Raw genomic sequence first — 13,056 nt, forward strand, 5'->3', positions numbered from 1 at the left:
TGCTATAATCACCAGTTGCTTGGGTTTATGGAAATGGTTGTTAAAAACATAAAGCTTTTTGTTCACTGACACACTATCTTATCACAACAAATTGGGACTGAAGTCCATTTAGGGCTGCAAAATTATCACTAACTGGGTTGGGAAGTAAATTAAAAACCAGTGCAGATGAACTAAATTTGTTATAATTCTGTTGTTAGGCCATCTTTTGTTCTTTCTTTCCTTAAATCTATGGATATTTGTAAGTAGGAAATATGATGAGATGTACTGATTTCTTACTTACGATTCTGAAATCATAATGTATACCACTGCTTGCCATAATCACATGAAAATAGAAGAAATAAAACATGCAATGAAAATATATTCATTTTTTATTGACAATAGCAGTCAATTAGGCATTCTCCCAAAATATAAGGTAGAAGGATATGTGCAGATATCAAGTAAGAAAATGCCATCCTCAGACAATTAGTGTAGCTACAACTGTAAAGTGAAAGCTCAAAAAGAGTATGGGAATAAAACACAAAAAAGAACAGACATAACATTTGTTTGAACCTGTTGATGCTATCACTCTATGTTGTTATTGTCCTCAGGTTTTCTAAAATTCCTACAGAATTATGTTCTATGGAGTAGGTCTTATTTTTCAGTTGCCAATTTAGAATAATTCCTCTTTATAGATATCCATACTGATACTAGTTCTGTGGAGGGACATGATCTTCTAAGTCACTGGAAAAATCAAAATCCAGTGGCAGTTCCCTGAATTTGGGCACCATCACATGCTCCTTCCTTGTCATCCTCAAAGCTGCTTCCATAAGTTTATAAAGGTTCTTGATAACATTCAAAATTGAGAAGGGCTACTTACATATACCCTCCCCCTATACATTACCAACAAGTGGGCAAAAATTTCCAAAGCTCTGGAAAATTACTGCCAGTCTGAATACCCAAAATACAACTTTTGATTGACACTTCAATTAGACACAAAATTAATTTGTATCTTTCTTTACATAAATGACAATCCATAACCTAAATAGTGGAGTTTCTCAGCAAGCAGAACCACATAGAATTTTTTTTCTGAATAGCAGAATTTTTGTAAATATTTACATTCCCCCCAAAATAATAATAATAATAATAATTGCAACAACAATTGTCTCTATCTTTCTCAGAAGTAATTTATTGCAGAATCCTGTACAGAAGCTATTTTATCACAAATTTCTCCAAAAGAAAATGAAATCTTCCCAAAGTACAACAGGCACAACAGAAGCATTTTCCCCCAATAAATAAAATGGAATTGAAATGTAAACTTATGCTTGGTTTACATTATGCTTGGTTTGAACTGTTACACAGCTATTTTTGTTCATGAACTCTATCAGCAAGGATATCACTCTACTATGCTACAGATGTGGGATACCAGCTATAAATAAATGTTAATTAGGTTCTCCTTTTGCTATGCTAAAGTTATATAGACAGGCCAGCCAGATTGATTACAGATGTCTACTGCTTTTTGAGATGTGTGGTCTTTCACAAATAGCTCCACAAGACAAAAATATAGGCTGCTTTTGAAGAGTTAGTTGAAATTAAACTTTCTAAAAACCAATGCATCAAAGACTTTCACTGATTTATGCCTTCACCATTTCATTTTTAAAGTGTATGGTTTCAAATTTCTTACTACCTCTTAATGTAGGAAACTTTTCTGTTGTTTTTTGGTATTGTTGTTGCCATTTCCCACTTCATTCCTAGACAGCTAGTTCTTAAAAATTGCAAATTAATTATAAAAAAATGGCAAACTTCAGGATGGCTTTAATTTCAGTGTACATGTACTGATTGTTTTGATGAATGGGTTTACCTCAGTTGTGAGTTTTATGCATTTTTTTTATTGAAAAGTTTTACAGTACATTTTATATTTAACAAAACAAAACAAAACCCCTCCCAACCCCCTCCCCTCTACCCCACCCCCTTCCCCCTCCCCAACCCTCCCCAACCCCTCCCTCCCTTCCCCCTCCCCCCTCCCCGACTTCCCAGAGCTAAGTACAGGGTATAAGAATACAAACAATCATAATCTACCTTATGCAAACAATCATAAACTATTAAAACTATCGCGCTTTAACTCATATAAATTAACTCCAAACAGTATAAATATCACATCAATAATTATTCAAATGCTGGATAATACTTTTTAGTCCCATATTTATTCCACAGTATCTCTCTGTTGCAAATAGTCTTTCAAGTACACTAAAGTCTTTGCCATATCCTCCAAGTTGGGAACTTTTACAGTCCATTCTTCTATAATCGGCAGTTCTTCCTTCTTCCAATATTGCCCTACTAAAAGTCTTACTGCCGTAGTTAAATTCAACATCCGCTTGATATCCACAACAATAGTGTCAATAAAAATACCCAATAAAAACAATTACAGACAAAACAAATTTACATCAATCATTAAAAAACCAATTTTCTATTCTTTTTTCCACCTGGTCTTTAATTTTCCATACTAAAACCAAGTTTATACAATCTTTCCTTCTCTTAATATATTATACAGCTTCAAGTACCATACATTACTTTCCAAACTTATTTTTTTTATATGTAATCACATCATTTTTATATTTTCTATTACGTGTTTCATTATTGCCCATAAAAGTAGCTTACAAGTTAACTTTCATCTATACTTTTTCCCAAACTCGCAACAGAGCATGTCATAAAATATATACCTTAAACCCATTATCCACCTTCTTATCACACAATAGATATACATACCAACCAAATAGCAAATCATAACCTTCAAAATTTCAGTAAGCATTTTTTTTGTATGTTCTCATGTTGTTGTCTTTCTTTGTTTTTAATTTGTTGCATTGGGCTTTTTCTGCCCATATATAAATGAATTAAATGGGCATCTATATCAATTTGAATAATAAATAAATATATATATTGTCAATTTGGTCTTACCAAATTTCTCTGCATGTTTCTACTAATTTTGATGCTCAAGAACAACCAGTCACATTTGGAATCTTCCATTGTCCCCATTTTTACGTCAACTTTCTTCACCCATCACAAGAAATAGATGAAATCTTTTTTTGAACCAACTCTTCTGATTGGATAGGAATAAGTCCATTTGTTTTGTAAGAATTCTGAGACGTGCAGTTCTATCTCATCAGGAAGGTACCATGTTGCAGAAGGCTGGATGAAACTGTTATAAATAGAACTTTCACAAAAGAGGTTTGCTACTCATTTTAAATGAAGCTGATGGAAATTTGCATATACTTGTTTGGGAGGTTTTGATTATTTGTTTATTAATATAGAGTACTCTGTATGTTCCTGGTCAACTCTATGTGGCTTGTACACAGAAAAATATATGTAAAAAATTACCCAGTAAAATAATTAAAACCACATAAAAGAAACCAAAATCAAACAGCTATTTATCAAGGCTAGAATAGAACTTTTTCTATCCTTTTCACTCTTCATTTGCTGACTCACACCAGTACAACAGCAGTTATGGCAGATTACTGAAAATTATATGCCAAAGGCCCTACAAAAAAGCACAATGTTTACAAACTTCCTAAATGTTATCATAGAGAGCCAAGTTGGTGTAGTGGTTAAGTTACCAGGCTAGCAACCAGAAGATCATAAGTTTTAGTCTTGCCTTAGGCACAAAGTAATCTAGGAAATCTTTAGCCTGTCATTTTCCCTTAGCCCTAGAAAATGGCAAGGGCAAGATACTTCTGAGATTCTTGCCAAGAATATTGCAGGAATTAATTTAAGCAGCAGTAAACATTGATTGAAGGTACACATGCACACACACACACACACACACACACACGTAAAGATGATGGGGGCCATTATGATCCTGGGTGGCAGGCTGATAAGACCATTACTAAGAAGATCTCCTGGGCATCTATCCCCACAACATTTTGAGGAATACCCTATCTTGGATGGAATGTATAGGCAGACAAGCAACTGATGGACCAGTTAAAACTGTCCAAAGGATTTCCTGACCACAGCCTCTAGCTGATGGTCTAGACTCTAGAAAGAGCCTCAAGCCGAGAAGCACCTGCAAATATGCACCTGCTCTTTTAAGGGAAGTGGAACCTGGTCAAGAACTATAGAAAATACCTATTTGGTAGCTCAAGATCCTGCACCATCTTCCAGTTCCCCCCTTTCCTACTCCTCATACTCTCCACACAAGTTTCACCATGACATTCTAACTGGATTTATAAATAAAATACAATTTAGATTTGCACTCCCTCCTCCAATTTTTCCTGAAAACCAAGCCTGTGAAGTAATGGTTCAAAATCACCCAGTAAGTTTCCATCTCTCAAACTTCCCAATCTTAGATCACGCATAAACCACTTAAATCTTTCATCTATACAGCATATTTGCTTTTTAATTATCACATATATACATTTCACTATGCAGGAAAAAACAAGATGCTCTCGCTTCCTAAACTTTATTCTGATTTCCCTCCTCCTTCCTGTTTTTTCTCTCTTCAAAGTATATATTCATTTATTGCTTTTATAGATTGTCTTTATTTATTTGTTTGTTTGTTTGTTTGTTTGCAGGATCTATATGGCCACCAATATAAGGGAATAATTCTAGGCATCTCAACCCATAAAAACCTAGTCCAAAAGACAAGTACCTTTCCCCCAGGTATCAGATCAAAGAACCTCCCAGCTCATGCTCCATTGTAGTCAATATTTGGAGGAAGAGTCACATCTTCATGACTTTTCAGAAGGCTGTAAGGGTAGAGATTCCTCAGATCTCAGGCGGGACACTGTTTCAAAATTTCTTCTCTGAAATTCCAAGGTAGCTTCCATGATTATAGCACTCTGCATGATCAGGTCTTTTAACACTACAAGGAAAACTATTAGTGTATTACAGTGTTTCTCCAAATGCTGGCTAAGGAACTGTGGGAATTGACATCTAAGCACCTCAAAGTTGCTGAGATTAAGAAACACTGGTGTATTCAGCTGCCTCCAATTAGAGTCTTCAGACCATCTCCATCAATGTATTTGATTCCATTCTCCATTCCACTATTAAATTTTCAGAAGGTTTAATGTGGGCTACAGTCTCTCAAGTATGTGAACTTAGTACAATTAGTATATGCGCACAGGAAACCTTAATTGTGATTCTTGCCAGGATTGGCAAAACCAAACAGACCCAGTGAAGCATTAACTGAGCAACCTTGAAAGGTCAGATATCTATGAATAAACAACTCCCCACTAGCACTTATATTTATGACTACGTTGATTCAGATTTTAAATTAGTTTTCAGTAGCCTAATGCAGGCAAGCAATTTACCCATGGCCTTTAGGAAATCTGAAAATATTAGCAATGCAACATTATAAATTATGGACCCTCACTTTGAATCATTCATGTCTGATCATGTGAGGGAGACCTTATGTCCGCGGGAGGCCACTGTTGTCCAAATAGCCGGGTGTGAGTCTCTCCTCATGAGATGTGGCCCTAGGGCTCAATTGGGCTTGCTGCTGGTGTACCTTTCACCTAGTCGCATAGCAGCAGCCCTGCCTGAGCTTCTTGATATCCTCTCAGGGTTGGTGATTGAGTTCCCCAGATTTATAATTTTGGGTGACTTCAATCTGCCATCCCTGGGGGGATCATCTGAGTTAGCTCGGGAGTTCATGGCTTCCATGATGGCCATGGACCTGACGCAAGTAATTCAGGGCCCAACTCATGGGGGGGTCACACGCTCGATTTGATTTTTCTATCTGGCCGGTGGTTAGATGATCTGGGTGGGGGTTCCCCAACTTTTACGCCCTTGTCATGGACCGATCATCATCTCCTGCGGCTGGTTTTCCGTTTTGCCAATCCCCATCGTGGGGTTGTTGAACCAACTAGATGGTTCCGCCCCAGGTGCTTAATGGACCCTGAGCAGTTCCAGGCAGCGCTTGGGTCCCCACCTGCCGCCCTAGTTCACAGCTCGGCCGAGGCCTTAGTGGAGGCCTGGGAAAAGGCTGCCATGGAGGCACTCGACCAAGTTGTACCCATGCGGCCCCTGACCCAGTGCAGATCCCAGTGGGCTCCATGGTTTTCTGTGGAGCTCCGGGAGATGAAGCGTCAGAGACAGGGCCTAGAGAGCTGTTGGAGGTCCAGCCAGTCTGAATCCGACCAATTGCGACTCCGGAAGAGGTGGACAGGATCATGGGGAGGCTGAGCTCCACCACGTGTTTATTGGACCCGTGCCCCTCCTGGCTGATATATTCGGCTCGGGAGGGGACACAAGGCTGGCTCCAGGCAGTGATAACTGCTTCTTTGAGCGAGGGTAGTTTTCCCGCCGCCTTGAAGGAGGCGGTGGTGAGACCCCTCCTCAAGAAGCCTGCCCTGGACCCAGCTGTGTTAAACAACTATCGTCTGGTCTCCAACCTTCACTTTCTTGCGAAGGTTGTTGAGAGTGTGGTGGTGCAGCAGCTTCCTTTGTTCCTGGAGGAAGCTGATTATCTAGACCCGTACCAATCGGGCTTCAGGCCCGGGTACAGCATGGAGACGGCATTGGTCGCGCTGGTGAATGATCTCTGGCGGGCTCGGGACAGGGGCTGCTCCTCTGTCCTAGTCCTATTAGACCTCTCAGCGGCTTTTGATACCATCCACCATGGTATCTTACTGCGGCGTCTTCGGGGGTTGGGAGTGGGAGGCACCGTCTTACGGTGGTTCTCCTCCTACCTCTTGGGATGTTCGCAGTCGGTGTTGGCAGGACGGCAGAGGTCGGCCTCAAGGCCTCTCATTTGTGGAGTTCCTCAGGGATAGGTCCTCTCACCTCTCCTGTTCAACATCTATATGAAGCCGCTGGGTGAGATCATTCGTGGTTTTGGGGTTGGGTATCATCAATATGCTGATGATACCCAGCTTTTTATATCTACCCCAAACCACCCCAGTGATGCCCTCGATGTGATGTTCCGTTGCCTGGAGGTGGTTCAGGTCTGGATGGGGAGGAACAGGCTTCGGCTCAACCCTGACAAGACTGAGTGGCTGTGTGTGCTGGTGTCTCAGGAAATTCAGATTATTCCATCATTAACTATGGGGGGTGAGATAGGGCTCGCAACTTGGGTGTCCTCCTAGACTCACAGCTCTCTTTGGAAGATCATATAGGAGCTGTGACTAGGGGGGCCTTCACCCAGGTTCACCTGGTGTGCCAGTTGCGGCTCTATCTGGACCTGGATGCCTTGCACACAGTCACTCATGCACTCGTGACCTCCCATTTGGACTACTGCAATGCTTTCTACATGGGGCTGCCCTTGAGGACTACTCGGAGGCTCCAGCTGGTGCAGAATGCGGCCGCGCGAGTGGTGGTGGGGGTTTCCCGATACTCACATGTAACACCTCTACTCTGCGAGCTGCATTGGCTTCCGGTTGTCCTCCAGGTAAGATTCAAGGTGCTGGTTATGACCTATAAAGCCCTATATGGCATGGGTCTGGGTTACTTACAGGACACCTGCGGCATCAACTTCCCTTCATCCAGTGTGCTCCCACAGAGAGGGCCTCCTTAGGGTGCCGTCGGTCAAAGAGTGTCGACTGGTGGCTCCCAGGGGGAGGGCATTCTCTGTGGGTGCGCCAGACCTTTGGAACCATTTACCGGTTGAGCTCCAGATGGCTCCCGACCTTCACTCCTTCCGACGTGACCTAAAAACATATTTATTTGAACAAGCCAGCCTGGTCTGATGGGTTTAGGGGTATTTTAATATTATTGTATTAACTTATTGAATTGGGCTGTAGTATTTAATATTTTTTAACTTTTGTATATTGTATTTTATTGTATTGCCCCATACACCGCCCTGAGTCCTTCGGGAGAAGGGTGGTATAGAAATTAAATTATTATTATTATTATTGTTATTGTTATTATTATTATTATTATTATTATTATTATTATTATTATTATTATTATTATTAATTAATTAAATAAAGCACCAGAATATTGTTTTGAGCCCCAAGCCTGTGAAATTGCTTCAGGTAGAGAAGCACAGGTATTGTTGTGATTCCTCATCAGCCAGTGGATCCGGCAGCTGAGTCTGAGGAATCAGATGAAGAGGAGGGGCCAGAAGTGACATTAGAGTCAGAGGAAGGCTCTGAGGAGCTCCAAGACTTACAGTCGGATGAGGAGCCTGGCCCCTCTACTCGTGCTCAGGCTGAGACACAGCTGTGCTGGGAGCCTGAGTTGGACAGTGATGAAGAGCAGTTGGGACAAATCTAGGATGCACGAAAGCACAGGCAAGAGAAGTGAGTAGGACAGAAGAATGCAATGGGGCAGCTCCAAAGTCAAAGGGAAGGCATTAGAAGGCCACGCCTTGGCTGAATTATAAAAGGGAAGGTGTGGGAGGTGCTGGTTGTCAAAGGCAACAGTTCACGTTGAGGATCGAGTTTTTGTGGACTGTGTTTGTTTGCCTTGGACATTGACTCAGGTCTGTGAGAATAAAGGGGATTGGTTTTTTCTTGTGGCTCCTGCCTGTTTCTTGGAAGAGGGGTTTCTCCTTGTGAGCATAACAAGGACTCATGTAGGCTGGGACAGAATAGGTATTTATCTATCATCATGAACCTTCCAGAAACTATTGTTTCCAAAAAAAGAAGATATTGTGCTCTGCATCAATACATATGTGTATTTTATAGCCAGTTATGTTTCCTTTCTTAAAACAATCTCTACTTTTTAAAAAATGTGGGGGTTGAGAGAGAAACTCAATTCCTGCCTTACTTGTTTATTTACTTGAAGACATATTTAGCAATAAATCTGCTTATTTTCTTTTAGTGCTTATCCTCATAGTTATATTATAATACGAGGATAAGCACTAAATGAAAATAATAAACAGATTTATAGTTGTAAGATGTGCTTCCAATGTACTGAAACTGAAAGTAAGAAAAAGGAAAAATAGATTTGAATCAGAATTGATCCCAGGCAACTGCATAGACACACCTATGCAATACAGGTAGTCCTTGACTTATGACCACAATTAAGATCAAAATTTCTGTTGTTAAGTGAGTCATTTATTAGGTGAGTTTTGTCTCATTTTGTGACCTTTCTTAAGTGAATCAATTTTTAAGTGAATCGCTGCAGTTGATATGTTAGTAACCCAGTTGATAAGTGAATCTGGCTTCCCCATTGACTTTGCTTGTCAAAAGGTTGCAAAAGGGGATCACATGACCTTGGGACACAGCAACGGTCATAAGTGAACCAGTTGCCAATCATCTGAATTTTGATCACATGATCATGGGAATGCTACAAAGGTCACAACTGTGAAAAATTGTCCTAAGTCGCTTTTTTTAGTGCTGTTGTAACTTTGAACTGTTGTAAGTCAAGGACTACCTATAGTTGCTTCTGGTGTCCCAGCTCCAATCAATCCTAATATTCCCTTGTTAAACAGGCCCATTCTTGCTTAGCTTCCAAGTTCAGACAAAATCAGTTTTATGTTGCCATCTGCTGAGGCAAAACATATGCTCCCTCCTTCCTCCGAGTGTTCCTCCAAAGGTCCACCTATAACATGACAGCTAACATAAGGCTGCCATATATAAACTCCTCATATCATTACTTATAAGAAGATATATGTAGGATGAGTAATCTGAAAACTGTGCTGGAAACAAAATAATCCACAACTAGAAAGTCTCCTGATCTGGTTTCTTGTTCTCAAACAAAAGTAGATGCATAATTAGCAAATGAGCTTGATAGAAATGATAGCATCCAAGACCTTCTCTTTTCCCTACAATAGTCTACATAATTTGATAGAGGACACACCTTCAGGCAGAAAGTAGAATCCTGGTTAATTTGTTTAAAGCATTATAATGGAGTACAATCCCTTAAATATGAGCCATCAGTGTGTGACAGCAGCCAAAAAAGCTAATACAATCCTTGATTGTGTAAACAGAGTCATAGAATCAAAACCACATGAAATATTAGTGCCACTTTATAAAGCCTTATTAAGAGCACACTGGGAATACTACATCCAGTTCTGGTTATCACATTACCAAAAAAGATGTTGAGACTTTGGAAAAAGTGCAAAGATGAGCAACTAAGATGATTAAAGACCTGGAGACCAAAACATATGAAGAACAGTTGCAAGATTTGGGTTTGGCTAGTCTGGAGAAAAGAAGGACTAGGGGGGACATGATTGCAGTATTCCAATATTTGAGAGGTTGCCACAAAAAGGAGGGTGTCAATTTATTTTCCAAAGTACCAGAGGGCAGGACAAGAAACAATGGATGGAAACTAATCAAGGAAAGAAGCAACCTGGAATTAAGGAGAAACTTCCTAACTGTGAGGACAATTAACCAGTGGAACAGCTTGCCATCAGAAGTTGTGGGTGCTTCACCACTGGAGGTTTTTAAGAAGAGACTATACAGTCACTTGTCTGAAATGATGTAGGGTCTGCTGCCTGAGCAAGGACTAGAAGACACCCCCCCCAAGGTCCCTTCCAGTTCTAGTCTGATTGATTGATGTTTTTGTTTGATAACAAAGTGACTCTATGTGGTATACAGAAAACAACAACAGATACAAACCCCAAAGGGGGAAAAACACAACACATTAAAAACCTACTAAAACAGTAAATGGTAACCATCTACTAAGATATACTGCAACCCATTGACACATCACTCACCTAAGCCCAATGTTTGGGGAAAGAACTAAGTCCCGTATTAACTATCTTTTTAAAGGCCTGAAAAATCTTCAAGGTCCCATAATGTCCCAAGGTCCCATAATGGCATTATCTCAAAAAGAGTGTGCCCTCCCTGAAGCATGTAGGATAGGCTAATATTTTAGGGGGCAGGCGATCTCACTAGTAACTTAGTTTTATGCCATTTAAGCTTTATAGCTGATAACCAGTACATTGAATTGCATCTAGAAACCTTTAGAAGTGATTGCAGCTCACAGAGTGAAAGAATCATATCAACATGGCAAGAAATTCCCATAACTACTCATGCTGCTACATTCTGAACCAATTGAAGCTTCTGAACAGTCTTCAAGGGCAACCTTACATAAAGCATGTTGCAAAAATACAACTGGGAAATATAATGGGTTGTGAGAATGACTTTTAAAATAGGAGGAAGAGCTACAGCCAAGATAACAGTCAGATAAGGGAAATATGAATTCAAAGCAGAAATGTAATTTGAGAAAACTTCTCAGACTTGACCCTCCCTAGTTCTCTTTAGAATAAACGGAGGGAGGTGAAGTCACATTCAGACTTGTAGAACTGTATTGCTATACAATGAAAGAAATACTAGCATTTATAACCTTAGTTTCTTTGTCTGATCTATCTTGAAGACCTGCATAAAGTCACTAAAGAGTAACTGACAAGAATCACATCCCATGTTCTTGGAACAGACACAATTGGTTCATAAAATAAAATTGTATAATTACCTTTCTGGCCACAGCTGCCACCTTTTCTTCCAGCAGATGCTGTGAGTCTGAGAGAATTCTGCACTGAGTCCAAATGGGTCAGTGCAAACCTGTTCAGAATCAAGAATGAAAGTTTTCCTGTTCCTGGTCCCATGGGGCCCAAAAGCTATTCAGTCTTGAAAGGATTGACCTGAAGTCTATTCTTGAGGAATATTGTTGGAGAAAGAGATGGGGAAATGCTGCCTATGAATAGAATAGAATAGAGCTGGAAGGGACCATGGAGGTCTTCTAATCCAGCCCCCTGCTCAAGGAGGAGAGCCTATACCATTTCAGAAAAAATGAAACAATCAGACAAGTAAAGTACAATTAGTTAAAATTGTTGTGTTTCCTGTCTAGTTTACTAAAGACAGCTGACACACCCAAACTCCCACAGCCTCCAGAATCTAAGAGAGAACCTTGATAGCTTCACTTGGGCAGCCAGGGCAGAAGTGTACAATTAGGTATCATCAATATATTGATATCCCTTCTCCTCTCTCCACTTTTGTTGTCAGATGACCTCTCCCAGGACCTTCATGTAAATATTAAAGAGGAGAAAGAAGAAGCAGGTTCTGGAATAGACAGTTTCCTTCCAATATCAGCTGGAATTGGCCCTGCAGAAAGAAGGAGAACCACTGCAAAATAATGTCTGCCAGTCCCAAATCTCATCATTGGCCCGGAGGGGTACCATAGTCAATGATATTTAAGATCACTGGAAGATCAGAGAGGGTTTTTAATTCCACTGAGCATCCCAACCCCACCCTTGGATAATCACAAATATTATCAAATCTACCTCAATCCTGTACCTTGTTCTAGAAACTGACTGGAAAAGGTCCATATAATCTACTTCCTCCAGGTCCACCTTATAGAGTATTAGAGAATGATCTTGATGGACTAGTGAATGCAAGGTGGCAGTGCTAGCAGGGCAGCAAGGCCAGCAATCATGAGGCAGCATGGCTAGAAGAGGTGGCAGAGTGCGGCCAAAAGGGTAGAGATGCAGGGTAAGTAGGTAGGTGGGGATAGTTGAAAAGGAGGCAGTCTCTAATCTTACTGAGGCTCAGAGGTGGAGAAATCAAGCTGAGAGTGGCTTGAATCAAGATGGGTACTTTCCTAAGAACAATGAGATTCAGTTAATACCAATCCTGGAGTGCCAGGATTGCTGTCACCAAGTGATGAGATCGTGTGTCATTGTGTTTTACAACCACTTAGCTTAGCAACAGAAATTCCCATCCCACTTACCATTGTAAATTGAGGACTACTGCAGGAAAGTTTTATTTTCAAAAATTGAAATAGCAGGAAGTCATGTGGTGCTATAGTTTTTGTTTGATAAATTATAAATAGATATCTATGGCAGGAGAAGCTAATGGGAATATGAGCTCAAGATGGCTGAAGTTCCTAAAAAGGAAGCATAGTTCTAAACAATTCCAATAAACCAAATAAACATAAAGAAACCAATGTAGCTGCACAAAAAACTTAGTGAAATATAAAAGCACATATGTAGGATGTAGAAAGAGGGTCCTCTCAGAAAGGAAGCATGTAAACAGCCCAGAACTGTAGAATGGTTGTCAGGAAAGTGAAAGATCAGAATGAGATTAGCAAACAATACAAACAAAAAAGGTCTCCTTCGGATATGTTCAAAATAAAAAGCAAAGAAGCATATATATACAAGCTGCTCAGTTAAGATAACAAATGCCGAAAGATGACAAAAGA

This window comes from Vipera ursinii (assembly GCF_947247035.1).
Source record: "Vipera ursinii genome assembly, chromosome: 1".
NCBI lineage: Eukaryota > Metazoa > Chordata > Lepidosauria > Squamata > Viperidae > Vipera > Vipera ursinii.